The sequence below is a fragment of the Panthera pardus genome, unplaced genomic scaffold, assembly GCF_024362965.1.
Source record: "Panthera pardus isolate Hobbes unplaced genomic scaffold, ASM2436296v1 HiC_scaffold_1, whole genome shotgun sequence".
NCBI lineage: Eukaryota > Metazoa > Chordata > Mammalia > Carnivora > Felidae > Panthera > Panthera pardus.
Window position 1 is genome coordinate 55,838,704 of NW_026526654.1, and position 13,395 is coordinate 55,852,098.

Here is a 13,395-nt window from a genome sequence, read left to right on the forward strand (position 1 = left end):
CATTTGATTTAGGTCAGAGAATTTTCTAATTAATTCCCAATCAATTTTTGGCAAAGTGTGCTGCTTCTACTTCCAGAAGATAAAATGCATAGCAAGAATAAGCTACTTCTGAATTTTTTTTTCATGTTCTTGTATTCTATTACCTTAGCCCTGCATTTATCTCTAGGTGTTCATGTACAATGATCTAAATGAAATTTTTGAGATGAATATTAGTTTCTCACAACATACCAACATCTGTTCCCAGTCAATGTAATAGGGTTATGGTCAACGGGATACAAACAACTCATGGAAACATTCATGTTGAGAAAAAACCTTCTGGGAAAATTGAAAGATAGATTGTCGTTTCCTAGGTGAGTGCCTTCCATTCGAGGCTGGGGAAGAAATGCTACTGGAAGGCAACACAGATTAGGGCTGATAGGAAGATAAATCTCAGGCACAATCTCAGATCAGCCACCCACAGAGCTTTGTTTATTTTTAGAATGGATTGTTCAGATATGGTGTTCCTTATGTGGAAAAATGCAGTAAGTGAAATGACAGAGGGAAAAGGGTGACTATTCTCAGATAAGCCTGAAAAATTTATTAACCATTGTTTATCTCAAACATTTCACTAGGGGAGTGTAAGTGTAACATAGACTTAATATCAGGATGGGGACTGAGTCAACTAAACAAGCATATATCAGAATTTTTATGTTTAAACAAATGTTTTAGGGTTTTTTTTCTTTTTTTTTTAAGAAGACTTTGTTTTGATCCATGGGGAAGTCATAGGTTTGAGGAACAAAGAGAACCATATTGGATAAGTTACTAGCAAAGGGAACTGAAATAATGATATACCATCTTACCTTTTTATGTTTATTAAGTTTGCTTCATTCTATTTTAAAGTGCTTTTGTGTCCAATGGCATTTTGCTTATCATTTTCAACATAAAACCCAAGTAAGGGTGAGGCAGTGTATTTCCAGACGCTCTGGTCTCAGACACATTGTTTTCTTCTGTCCTGAGATAAACACCATCGGAATGTTTGCTGCATCACTTTTCCCCAAACTCCTCACTTTCTGACAGAGATCACAAACTATGCCAGAGGATATTGTAAGTCCTGCTTTCCCTCCTTATCCGTGGGGGATACGTTCGAAGACCTCCAGCCTGAAACCGCCGATAGTACTCAATCCTATATGTACTATGTTTTTTCCTATACATACCTCTGATAATGTTTAATTTACAAATTAGGCACGTAAGAGATTAACAACAATAACTAATAAGAAAACAGAACAATCATAAAAATTACTGTAATAAAAGCCATGTGAATACGGCCTCTCGATCAAAATATCTTACTGCACTGTACTCACCCTTCTTGTGATGATGTGAAATGATAAAAATGCCTACGTGATGAGATGAAGCGAGGGGAATGACATAGGCACTGTGACCGACATAGCATTACACTACTATTGACCTTCTGACGCTATGTAAAGGGAGGATCATCTGCTTCCGGGTCAAGGTCCTCGCGGGGAACTGAAACCTCTGATGAGGGTGACCGCTGTACTTGCTCACATCCTAGTGAGTTTCCTTTGTCACACAGCTCTTCCAACAGTGTGACTGGCTCAATTTCCTCTTTATGTGAAAGAAAAAAAATGTTTAGTCTATACTGCTTGGAGCATGCATGGCCTCTGGAAATATTTTTGAATAAGCACTGTTTTTTTCTCTGATGACGTTTTCCCCTTTAGCTCTTTGTCATTCTAGGAAATGGATATCCCAGGAGCTCGGCTTTGAGGCTCTTCCTTCCCAGAATGCAAACAATGCCACCCACTTCAGGTAATCCTAGCCGGGATAACTACTGTTTTCTCAGGGAAAGTTCCTTGGCCACTTCTTTAAGATCAACCAATCCAAGCACTGCTGAGAATTTCTCCTCAAGTTTAAACATATACAAGTCTGTAGAAAATAAACCCTCCTTCCTTCTGCCTTTAGTTATTTCTGTCTCTACCTATCCTAAATGAAAATAATCCATAGGTTCTGAGACAGCACCTCCTGATCTGTTCACCTTTGCATTCCTCTCTCTCTGCCTCAGACCAGAAAGCCCCTTCTGAAACTGGGATTGTCCTTCATCAGAAACCTCAAAAGTGAACTCTACAAAGGAAATGTGTATGTGTGTGTGTGCATGTTCAGGGATGGAAAGAGAATAATACCTTGTAAGAATTTCGTACAATAAACTGTTAATTAGAAAATTTCAGAGTTCACTTAGGTCCTAGGGGAAGTACATGGACAAAAGCGGGCCCAAAATAGTTGGATTCTTCTAGGACCTAAATTATTCTTAGGGTTTTATCAAATGGCTTTATCCTTTAATTATATGAACAGTTTTTGAACATGGGGTAAATCCTGAGAGGCACCACTTAGTTCATTGTAGTAGTAATTTCAAAAATGGCACCCGGGTGACTTGACAGATTTTATGCCATTTTAAAAAGTGCCAAGTTTATACTCAGGCACAGGAAAAATCTGGAATGTTATCTGCATATACCTTAAACAGCTACTTCCTCTCAAAGACACTACAATTACCAATGCACTACAAAACCAGGGTTTCCGAAGGTGTTGTCAATGCCTTTTCACTGAGCTCTCAGGAGCAGTGACCTTGGTTCACCTTAAAACTATTATGCCTTTGCTCTGTGTTTTACAAGGGTCTCACCTCTACTATGCTATTTCACTGCCAGGCTCTTATCTCAGTGGAGAGAGTCAGTGCCAGTGCCCCACTAACATTTCAGGAGGGTAAAGGAAAGAACTGTCAGCTCAGGTCAGAGGTGTCAGGATTCAGAGACCTTAACACCAGGCTCAAGGCCTGAAATCTGGTTTGAACAAGACAAGTCAAGACGAAATGGTCCAGTGTAGCAATACTTTTGCTTCCCAAGTCACTGTTATTCAAAAAGCCGTTTAGAGAACACATTGGCATAACATGGAACAGGAGGCTGTCGAGTTGAAGGACAAAGTATAGAGAAGGTAACTTGCATTTACAGAATTGTTGGCATGAGTTTAAACAACTTAAAGATTTTGAGTTCTAATCCTACCCTCAAAGCTTTCTTATTCCTTACAATTTTGTTTCCCCATTTATTGTAACACCCTCTTTATGGGTACATGATGGGAAATAACAGAAATGCATTTACAGTTATTTTTTGTTTTGAAACCAAAACGTTGGCATTTAAATGTGAAATAAGAGTTTTGCGTTTCATAATTTATTTTTCTCCATCTAAGTTTGGAGATGTTGGAGAATGAAAGTATGAACCCATTGAAGATCTTACAGAATCACGTTCTCTGTTCAGCCTGGGTAGTAAGAAGAAGCATTCCAGAATGCTCAACAGATACCCAGTAGAACTGTTCATGCTTCAAAGTCTGTAACACCTAGCTAGTGATTAAATGCCTTAAAAAAAAAAAAAAAAAACTAACAAGAGGGGGGAGCCTGGGTGGCGTAGTGGGTTGAGTGTCCAACTTGGGCTCAGGTCATGATCTCGTGGCTCTGTGCATTTGATCCCCACCTCAGGCTCTCTACTATCAGTAAGGAGCTCACTTCAGATTCTCTGTCCCCCTCTCTTTCTGCCCCTCTTTCAAAAGTAAACATTTTTTTTAAAAAGTGTAACTAAAAAGAATGTCAATTACAGCAGATATTTTATTCCTTTACATCGTATGTTCAGAGCAGATCTTTAGATCAGTAGATTTCTAGAGAGAATGAACTGTGTACTTAAGTGCATGGAAATGAAACACATGCAGAATCAATGAGTTCAGCCCTCAGTATAAATGATGCATCATGTATTCTTCATACATTCTTTCCCTGACTCCCATTACTTAATTATACACAATAACTGTGTTTTGGAGATTTGATTTTCTTCCCTCCACCCCAAATAAAAAAGAGAGCACACATTTTGTAGAGTTATTAGCGTGCTTATAATCTTTCTGCACTTCTATTTATGGGGCTTTTGGGTTACAGGACAGCCTCCATCCAAGTCCCTGTGGCCAAGAGCTTGATGATGAAATCTCAGAGGGAACCTGTTTTTGTCTGGGGCTTTGTCACAGGGCCATAGTCTAGGTATTCATGGTATCTAAATATCGTTTGTTCATACCGACTAGACCTGTTTTCTTCCCTGGGAAAACAGACAGCTATTGTTTAGGATGATATTTGAGTATTAGGCTTACAATTGAGCAGGATAATTCTTTTTTTTTTTAATTTTTCTTAACATCTATTTATTTTTGAGAGTCAGAGCACGAGTTGGGGAGGGGCGGGGAGCGGGGGAGAGACACAGAATCCAAAGCAGGCTCCAGGCTCTGAGCTGTCAGCACAGAGCGCAGGCGGGGCTTGAACTCACAGATCATGAGGTCATGACCTGCACCGAGATCGGCCACTTAACTGAGCTGCCCAGGTGCCCCTAGCAGGATAATTGTTTATTGCCTAAGACTTGTCCTGCCTTCCAGAACATTTAGCAGCACCCCTGACCACTCTCCTGTAGATGCCAGCAGCATTTCTCCGCTGCTCCCAGTTGTAGCTATCAAAAAATATCTCCAGACATTGCCAAATATCTTAGGGGGCGCAGAATCACTCCCTGCCCCACCCCTCGATCCTCCACCCGAAAACCAATAGGTTTAAAGGACTATTTCACAACATCCTGATGTTAGTGTTACGGAACCTGGCCTGGATCACCCCGCGGAAGAACCGAGCGGCACCTGCAATATGAAGGCAGGAGGGCGGGCTCAGAGATTACTCTCCAGAGATCTGAGTCCCGGGCGCAAGCAGAGGGAACACTTTATAGTCTGTTACTTCCGCATTCCGTATTAGTAGTAATTTGGCGGGCTTGGCAAGCGGGGTAGGAACAAGAACCCGGAAGGGGAGTTTTTAGTCAGGGACTGGAAATTCCCTATCAGTCCTGTCAGCCATCTTATAAGATTTTTCCCTACCATTAGTATATTTGGGTTTTCAGTCTCATTGGAGTTAACACATAGTAACAGTGTATTGCATATATAATTTGCAAAATGCTTTTCACTTAGAGCAGTATATTCAGTCTCCCAACAGCTCAAGACACATTTGTTGATCTTCTTTTCAGACTGAGAGACTTGCTGGGGGCAGGTAAGTGACAAACTCTTGAAGTGACAGTTGACAACTTTAAGGTGGGATTTCTGGGGCACTCATTTTGGCTTTGGCCCCCAGTTCCTGTGGTTCAGGTTGTCTAACGAAACTGTGCACTGGATTGCCTCTCTTATGCTAGTGCTGGAAGGGATCTTAGAGCTTTTCTGGTCCATCTTCCATTTTAGGAGAAAATTGAGTTGTAGAGGAAGGAATTAGGTGACTTGTCCAGATAACGAATGTGGTAAAGTCAGGACTTAAAGCCAAGCCCTGAACTTCCTAACCAGTGTTCTTTACATTAGGTACTGCTCGGTCAATAGTACAGAAATAAATGAAGAAACAAAGATACAAATAAATACATTTCAGGGTGTGTGTGTGTGTGTGTGTGTGTGTGTGTGTGTGTGTGTGTGCGCGTGCATGCTTTTGTGCTGATGAGGGTAGAGCTACTGGCTGTGTTATCCGGCGTTCAAAATGGTTGTGGCTGATCTCTGCCACTATTATTAGGCATCATATTTCTTCCTTGGAATGAATATCAGAGGGGGGCGGGTGGGAAGGTGATGGGAGAAGGGGAGCCCTTTAGGGAAAGACTAATTATTGTGCTTAGGAAGACAGCCTTTCTAGTAAACCTCTTTCCACACCCCAACTCCCTAACCCCTTTCCTTATTGTCGTTGAGAAATTGTCAAATCCTATAAACTCAAGGGGTGTGGTGAAGGTGCCGGATTGTTTGCCAGGCTGGGCTGTCTGAAAATCGGAATGCTCTATGCTAATAGCACTCTTGTCATGCACACTGATCCTTTGTTTCCGTGCCCCCAAAGTCTTTGCTATGCAAATCAAACCACAGGGGCACTTTAACATGTAAATCACATAATCTCCCTCACGTGGGATGAATTGACAGGATTTTAAGCTCCTTGACTGTGGGGAAGCAATGAACGGTACTTATTTAACTGGCGTTATTGCACTGGGCACATCTCCTACACTGGGCTTTACTCGGTGGTGCCACCATGCCAGGGGAAAACTGGTGTGATTATTAACGTTGCTGTCAGAGGAACCAAAGGGCCTGAAACCTCAGAATTCTGACCCACCCCTCTGAGGAGGAAAATAAGACACTCCTCAGAAACGGTGCTCAATTCTGTGTCCCCCTTGAGGACGGGTTTTTCTTCTTTGATTAGTGAACGAACACTGACTCTTCCTGGGAATGGCTGTTTCCAGCCTGTTTCACAGGTAAAAGAGCCAAGGAGAGTTAGAGGGACATTTCAGGCCCCTCAGCTGGGAGAGAGTCCAGGCGGAGGTAGGAAGCCAAACCCGCCTGGAGGCTCGGGAAGGCCTTGAATTCATGAGCTGCCTGCTGCAGACTTGACCTCTCTTTTGGGGCTAAGTCACTTCCAAGCCTCTTGCCAGTTTCCTCCCCAGTAAAACAGGGATAATGCTAGGGATAGAAGGAGCGGTGACCAGATCCTGCTTGTAATGACAGCTGAGCCGCCTGGACAAGATGTGCTTGTTCCAGAAATGAAGTGTGATTCCATTAAAATGTGTGATCTGTGGAAACAGCCTACCTTGTTTTGGAGTGTGTGATACTGGATTTATTTGTTGGAAACAAATTGATGAGAACAGTATTTTGCCCTCCAGCGTCAGTTTGCACTAGGCACAGTTAAAAGGCAACTTCTGCTTTTAATGGTGTAATGCTCTCCCTATGTGTGTTTGAAGGGTTTGACAATTGTAACATGCTCATTGCAGCCATTACCTGTGTGGCCGGCCCCACCTGGGCACTGTTCCAAGACTTCTTTTGAGCTTTTGGAACTCAATATACATTTTCTCTTAGAAACAATGGCTGTAAGGCTTCTTGGACGGTGGACAAAAATCGATCGGACCCAAATGTAGCTGAAATACTGTGCATTTGCAATTAAAAGCTAGCAAGAAAAATTAGAGGCTAGTATTAGAAATTCCCTTTCTTTAAAAAGAAACCCACATAATCTAGTTAAACCTATCAAAGCACTGCGTTAGGTTTTGCAAACTGAACATCACAAGACCCTTGGCCTAAGCCACCTGCCTTAGACACTTTTGGAGGCGTGGAAACAGGAGTCTGTTGGAGCAGTCCCCTAACGCACCACCAGAATTTAGGAAGGGCTGCTCCTCACATTTTTGGAGAGGGTATGGTGAATGCTGTGTGGCACCATCCATGCCCCCCTTCTAGTCCAAGACACTCGTTCCCCAGATTCTGGGGGTGTCACTGCTGAGGTCTTACAGTTGAGCCCTCCCAGGGATTGCCCTCTGCCTATGGAGCTGCATTCCCTAAGGTCATGACCCTTTCCTGGAGCAGCCATCACCCAATACCATGTCAATTTCAGTCTAAAGTTCTGCCTCCCTGCCTTAATATGGGAAAACTCTGAAGGGTCATGCCAGCTCAGAGCTCCCGTAGGTTCTGCCTCTTTAGCAATTCAATACCCGTTCAGCTTCTTCCTCCACCCTAAACCTGTCTGCTTTGCTTCCTTGCACACATCAGTGGAAGGGCTGATAACTCATCAAAAGGAAAGAGGAGACCCTGTAAGGATATTAGCAGAATGAATACAGCATTAGAAATGATAATAGCTATTCTGGCAGGGTATGCATTTAATATCATTTCTATGTGAAATAGATCCAATGACTTGGCCAAAGCAACCACAGATCCTTACACAAAGACTGGTAAAGAATCTGGGTGAGTTGGTCCTTCCCACCTGCACTGTCTGATTTTCCTCCAGAGTTTCAGATGGGTTGAATGACACAGCTCTATCTGTGAAGCAACTGGGGAGTCTCCTTGCTTTCTCACGAAGATTCTCTTGATGAGTTCCAAGCCTGATATTTCTGAATAGGATATTCCAAGATTATTGATCACAGAAACATCTTTTTTCCAAATGACTTCTCGCTGTCAGCTGCAATGAGTAATGGTGCCAGGTTAAGGTGGGGGTTTTCCCACCTTGTCAACCTGAGGTTGGAGTCAGCATTATTCGTTCTGTAGCTCTAGTGCTCAGTTTTATCACTCTGAGCTTTTCCTTGTGCGCCAGATGCACATCACAAGAAATGGACAGTAAGAAAAGTATCGTAAAGATTTCTGAGAGCTAGCCATCTTCCCCAAATACTGAGACTAAGGTACGTCCGTCCAGCGAACAGTGGGCTCCCAAAAGCTGTTGAGTTTATAGTGCTATGGGAGGACTTTGGAGGCGGGTCAGGGCTCCTGAAGTCAAAGTGTAACTATCTGGCATGCTTGGGTGGCTGGAAGGATACACCTAAGAAACTGGCTGTCAGGGTCCATCAACTCTTGTTTTCAAAGTCTGTTTTCCTGAAGACCAAATGTGATGCAATGCTATTATGGGAGTTCACAAAACAATTTGAAGGCCAAAAAAAAGGAGAATTTGACCTAACATGCTTGGCAGACCCCTGAACAAAACATTATTTCATGCTCTGATGTTTAGCTATTGTTTTCCGGAAGGATGAAAAATGTAAAACGGTAGTGGTAATACTCATCCAAGGATCAGCAGCTTGCAGAAGGTGCAGGAATACACAGAATTGTTCTGGAGGCCAGACTGGATGGTTTAAACTTGATCTTCACAAATCCAGCACTGTGTTGGCTGGTCTGCAAGGGCTCAGTTTTAGGCGGCAACCTGAACGTAAACCTGAATTTTAGGGCAGAGATATATGGATTGCTTTAGAGAAAGGCTCTTTTACCATGTCAATAACAGATCATTAAAAAAACCCTCTGACTTGGAACCGTGGGCACACTGTGATGGTAAGATGAGGATTATAATATCCTCAGAAAAGGCCTAAACCCATCATTTATTAAACAAATGTCACTGCAGGCTAACCATGTAGTGCTGAGCAAATGTTTGAAAAACTGCAAAAATGGAAATTTCGTTCGAGATAATTTGCAAATTACATAAAACAAGTGATTCCAGTTATTATTAAATTTTAATATCTTAGGAATATTATAGCATCTTATGGATATCAGGATAAAATCCAAACTTCTGATGAAAGTTTATGAAAAAGACCTATTGTGACTCTGCCCCTGCTAGTCTTTTCATGTCCTGTGCCCTTCCCACTTTATAGTCTACTCAGTGTGCACCCGCTCTTCTTTTTCCCCCCGGAAACCATCTCCACTCAATACCTTCCCCCAGCCCCTCTACCACCTCTCCCTTTGACTAGCTAACTCTTACTCATCCTTTAGAACTCATAGTAAATTTTGTTTTCTCTTAGCGGGGGCTTCTATGAACTCCTGAGATTGGGTTAGATCCTCTTATAACGCTCTGTTATTAGTCTGCTTGGGCTGCCATAACAAAACACCACAGACTCCGGCTTAAAGAACAGAAATTTATTTCCTCACAGTTATGGAGCCTGGAAGTTTCAAAATAAAGGTCTGCAGCCTTGGTTTCCAGTGATCTCTCTTACTGGCTTGTAGACAGCTGCCTTCTTGCTGTGTGCCCGCATGGTAAAAAGAGAGTGTGAGCTCTCCCAGTTATGTCACTTCATATAAGGACACTAATCCTATCAGATTAAGGCTCTACTCTTTTGACCTCATTTGGCCTTAATCACTTTCATAAAGGTCCTATCCCTGAATACAGTCACATTTGGGGTTGAGGCCTCACATGTGAATTTGGAAGAGACACAAACATTCAGTCCATAATGCCCATTATATTTCTTATTCAGAGCGCCACTCACATTATAGTTTGTATTTCTGGGAAAATGTAAATGCCCACTGACATAGAAAACCATGTGCCCTCTAAATAGTGCACTCATCATACTGTATTGCAATAGATTGTTGACTTGTCTGTATCCTTCACTAGAACTTAAGCTGTAGGCAGGCAGGATGATGCTTATCCTTTTTATGGCTGTCTTCCTAGTACTGATCAAAGAGCTTCATAAATATAGACAGTTGATGAACATTTACTGAGTAAAGGGCCTTAATAACAAACACAACAGAATCCCACCTGTTTGCAACATTCAATTCATTTACTTGGGGGCAGTTTATTTAATTGGATCATGGGTTCTGGTGCAAAGTCTTTAGCTACGCCCTTTTGTCCTATTGTTTTCCTTAAATAGATGTCTTTATCAGTTGCACTTTCTCTAAAATGTACTTTAACTACCTTCCTTCCTACAAGTTATTTCCTTTCAGATGTTATCTTCCTCCACCAGCTTTGTGCCTCACAGGTTCCAACTATCTTGACTTTTAATCCTGACTTTTCCAGATATTTCTGTGAAAGTTTTTATAGGTAGAAAGAGACCCATAGAGGTTGAGACTTCTCCAAGCCATTTGGTAATGCAGAGACAGTGCTAAAACTGGAAGCTGGGAGAATTTTGAACATTGCAAGACAGAAGTATTCTCAATCCTTTGGAAATTTCTAGGCCTGCGTTTCTTACATGGGGAACCAGAAACAGAGTGGGCAGTACAGTGTACCGGAAAGAGCACTCAGCTAACTAGGGGCTATTTGAGTAATTACTACATACAAAGCACAGAACTACATGGAGGAGAGCTATAAAAAAAAAAAAAAAAAAAAAAAAAAAATCATAAAACCAGGATTCCTGGAGATTATAACCATTTGGAAGATGCACATTTATGAAAAGTTTGTCTTTGGTGCAAAGCAGGATTTGTAAGACTGAATAATTATCCAGGGAGCTAGAATCTTAGGAGTTAAAAGGAGGAAGATCACCCTGGGTGGGGGCTGTCCAGAGAAGAGTCATGTGTGAGGTAGAGCTAGATCTTTTGCTTGAAGGTAACAGAAAACAGAACCCAAACTTGTTGAGGCAATAAATAGAATTTTATTGGTTCATGTAACTGAAGATCTCAAAGTAGGTGGACTTCAGGCAAAGTTAGACCCAGGGTTCAATATAGTCATTGGGAGGCTGGTTTCTTTCTCTCTCTTCAGTCTGCCTGCCACAGTGTCAACTTTATTCTAAGGCTGTCCCCCCTCTTAGCCACACATCTTCTTGTACAGTTGTTTTAGCATTATCAATAACATTTTTGGGCTTCATTCTGTTTGTACAGTTCCTAGAGCTATGTATATCTCCAAATGAAAACCGGGAGCTGATGGAAAGGAATGAAGGTATGTTAAGGCAACAATCACATATTTGGGCTAAAGCACCTTGTTATTTTAAGAGTAAAATGCAAATTCTCTGGCATGGTTTCCGAGGCCATTAACCATGGGGTCTCTGTTTATCTTTTCAATTTCATCTTTCTGTCTTATATACACAGTATCTACTATGGTACTGGTGGTTTTGCAGTTCCACATTCATTTCATGCATTCTCATGAACTTCTCTTTTCTGCAATGACCTACATTCATTATCACCTCAATGAAGCCTTAATTAACCTTTTTTTCTGTTACTGGCAAGATTGCTGTGTATGGCTTCTCTGGTGGCACATTACACACCCCTAGGGTTGTCATCGCTCACATATACCGTGACATGAAGGTTGTCCCCTGGATTGTGGAGTGTAAAACCTTCAAAATTATATATGGTGGCCCTGGCCTGCTTTCCTTAATATCACACTGCATTCTAATGGTTTATTTAAGTGTCTACCTTCCTTCACATCTGTAAGCTTCATGAAGGTTGGCACTGTATCTTAATAGGATACCTATATTCCTTGCTTCTTCTACATCTATATTTTTCTTGTCTACCACCTGCTAAAAACAGAAAAATATTTGTTGAATGAGTGAGTGAATAGTTATAATTTTTGAGTGCTAAGTTACTTCTTTTAAGTTCATTTAACTATTACACCATTCTTAAGAGGTAGGTATTATTTCCCTTATTTTGCAGCTGAGGAAACGGAGGCTCAGAGAAGTTTGGTCATTTGTCCAGAGTCACACAGCTGGTAAAACAACAGAGCTGAGTCCCTCTCTGTTTCCCTGTTTCTCTTTCTCTCAAGACAGTGTTTTCCAGTTGTGGTGAATGGTGGACATAAAGTTTCAGCACTGAGAATGATCATGTCTTGTTCAGGTGCTTTATGTGGTGGGAAGACTAATCACACAATTTACCTCATGGAGTTCCCAGGATTAAGTGAGATTATCTCTGTGTCTGTGCTCTGAAGCACAGAGGTACATAACACTATGCAAATATAAGGTATTATTTTATACTGATAGCTTGGTATTAATAGCTTCCAACTTCATAATTAGCTTAGGATGCATGTTTTAATATTTTTATGGATGCACAAGTGGAATCTTGAAATACATTTGCAGATCAGCATTGTGGCCCCAAAGGGAGGCAAGGCAGCCTAATTTTATGGCCCATATACAGGGCTAAGACCAAGAAGCCTTGCAAGAAGTCTTCCTTTGCTGTTAGTTCTCATTAGCTGAATTCAAATTCCAGTGGTGATAATACATAATTCTTCAGCTGCATATAGATTCTGCCTCTATAAAAAAAAAAATCTATAAATGTAATCATCTCTCCCTTGTCAGCTAATGTAACACTATAGTAACTATAAAACAGTTTTCTTTAGGTTCTTTTGTGCGATTTGTTCCTCCTGGCATGGATGGGGATATGAGCAGCATTTTGTTTCAATAGAGCCTTTCTGTAGCTTTTAACCAGTTACAAAGGGTGTCTGTCTGTACCTGGATACAATTCGGCAACAGAAATCAAATAGGCTTTTAAGCCTTGAAAGAAAGAAAAGTAGAAGGCCGGTGGCAAATATTTCATCGTTTTGTGGGGCAAATATTATATATCTGGGAAAAAGATTTTTTTTAAGTATATAATTTAGGAGTGTCTAAAGGTGTTTTGTTAGGTCAATTGTGTATCAGAAATTTAGAGGGAAGGGCTTACAGATCTTTAAATGGCCCCCAGATAAGGTGAGCCTAATCTATTGTAAATTATACTTCCCACTCTCTGATCTGGGAGAAAAGGCTTTCTGTCTCCTTTTTAGTATTTAAAATCTGAAATAATATAGACCTGACTACCCAGGGGTCTGCCTCTTGGCCTGGTGCTTTGTCACCACAATTGAGATGGGCAGGTTGGAGGCGGCATGTCCCCCAGCGTAATTCATGAGAGCAAGAGGCAGTGCTGTCTGCGTTTTTTCCAGAGGCTGGCTGTAACTATACTCCCCTTGAGTTTCTTCCAAGGCACATCACTAAATAAGAAGGAGGTAAAATAAGGATAAGATTTAACTGCTTCTTTCCAGGGAAGCTTGGAGACAGTCTCACTTCCTTTTTTAAAGTTGGAGGCAATTTTATTTGTTTAGGCAAATCCTATGGGAAATGAATAAATAAAGTACCAACTGACATGCTTCAGTGGGCTGAAAATAGATCCCAGTACATGATTTCTTTTTTATTTATCAGCCATATGTATTTATCCCAG

The 13,395-nt window shown here is 41.4% G+C and overlaps 1 long non-coding RNA gene across 6 annotated transcripts in view; it reads left to right on the top strand.

The window, feature by feature from the left end:
• Nucleotides 1-4,735: 4,735 nt before the first annotated feature.
• Nucleotides 4,736-13,395, top strand: part of LOC109247152 (uncharacterized) — a 156,762-nt gene continuing 148,102 nt past the window's right edge. Inside the window, exons 1-2 of one of the 6 annotated variants that reach the window (XR_008420878.1) lie at nt 4,736-5,089; nt 11,098-11,155. This is a non-coding gene — a long non-coding RNA (uncharacterized LOC109247152). The remainder of the gene's footprint in view (nt 5,090-11,097; nt 11,156-13,395) is intronic. The other 5 variants (XR_008420879.1, XR_008420873.1, XR_002071613.2 and 2 more) reach the window with 5 other exon arrangements.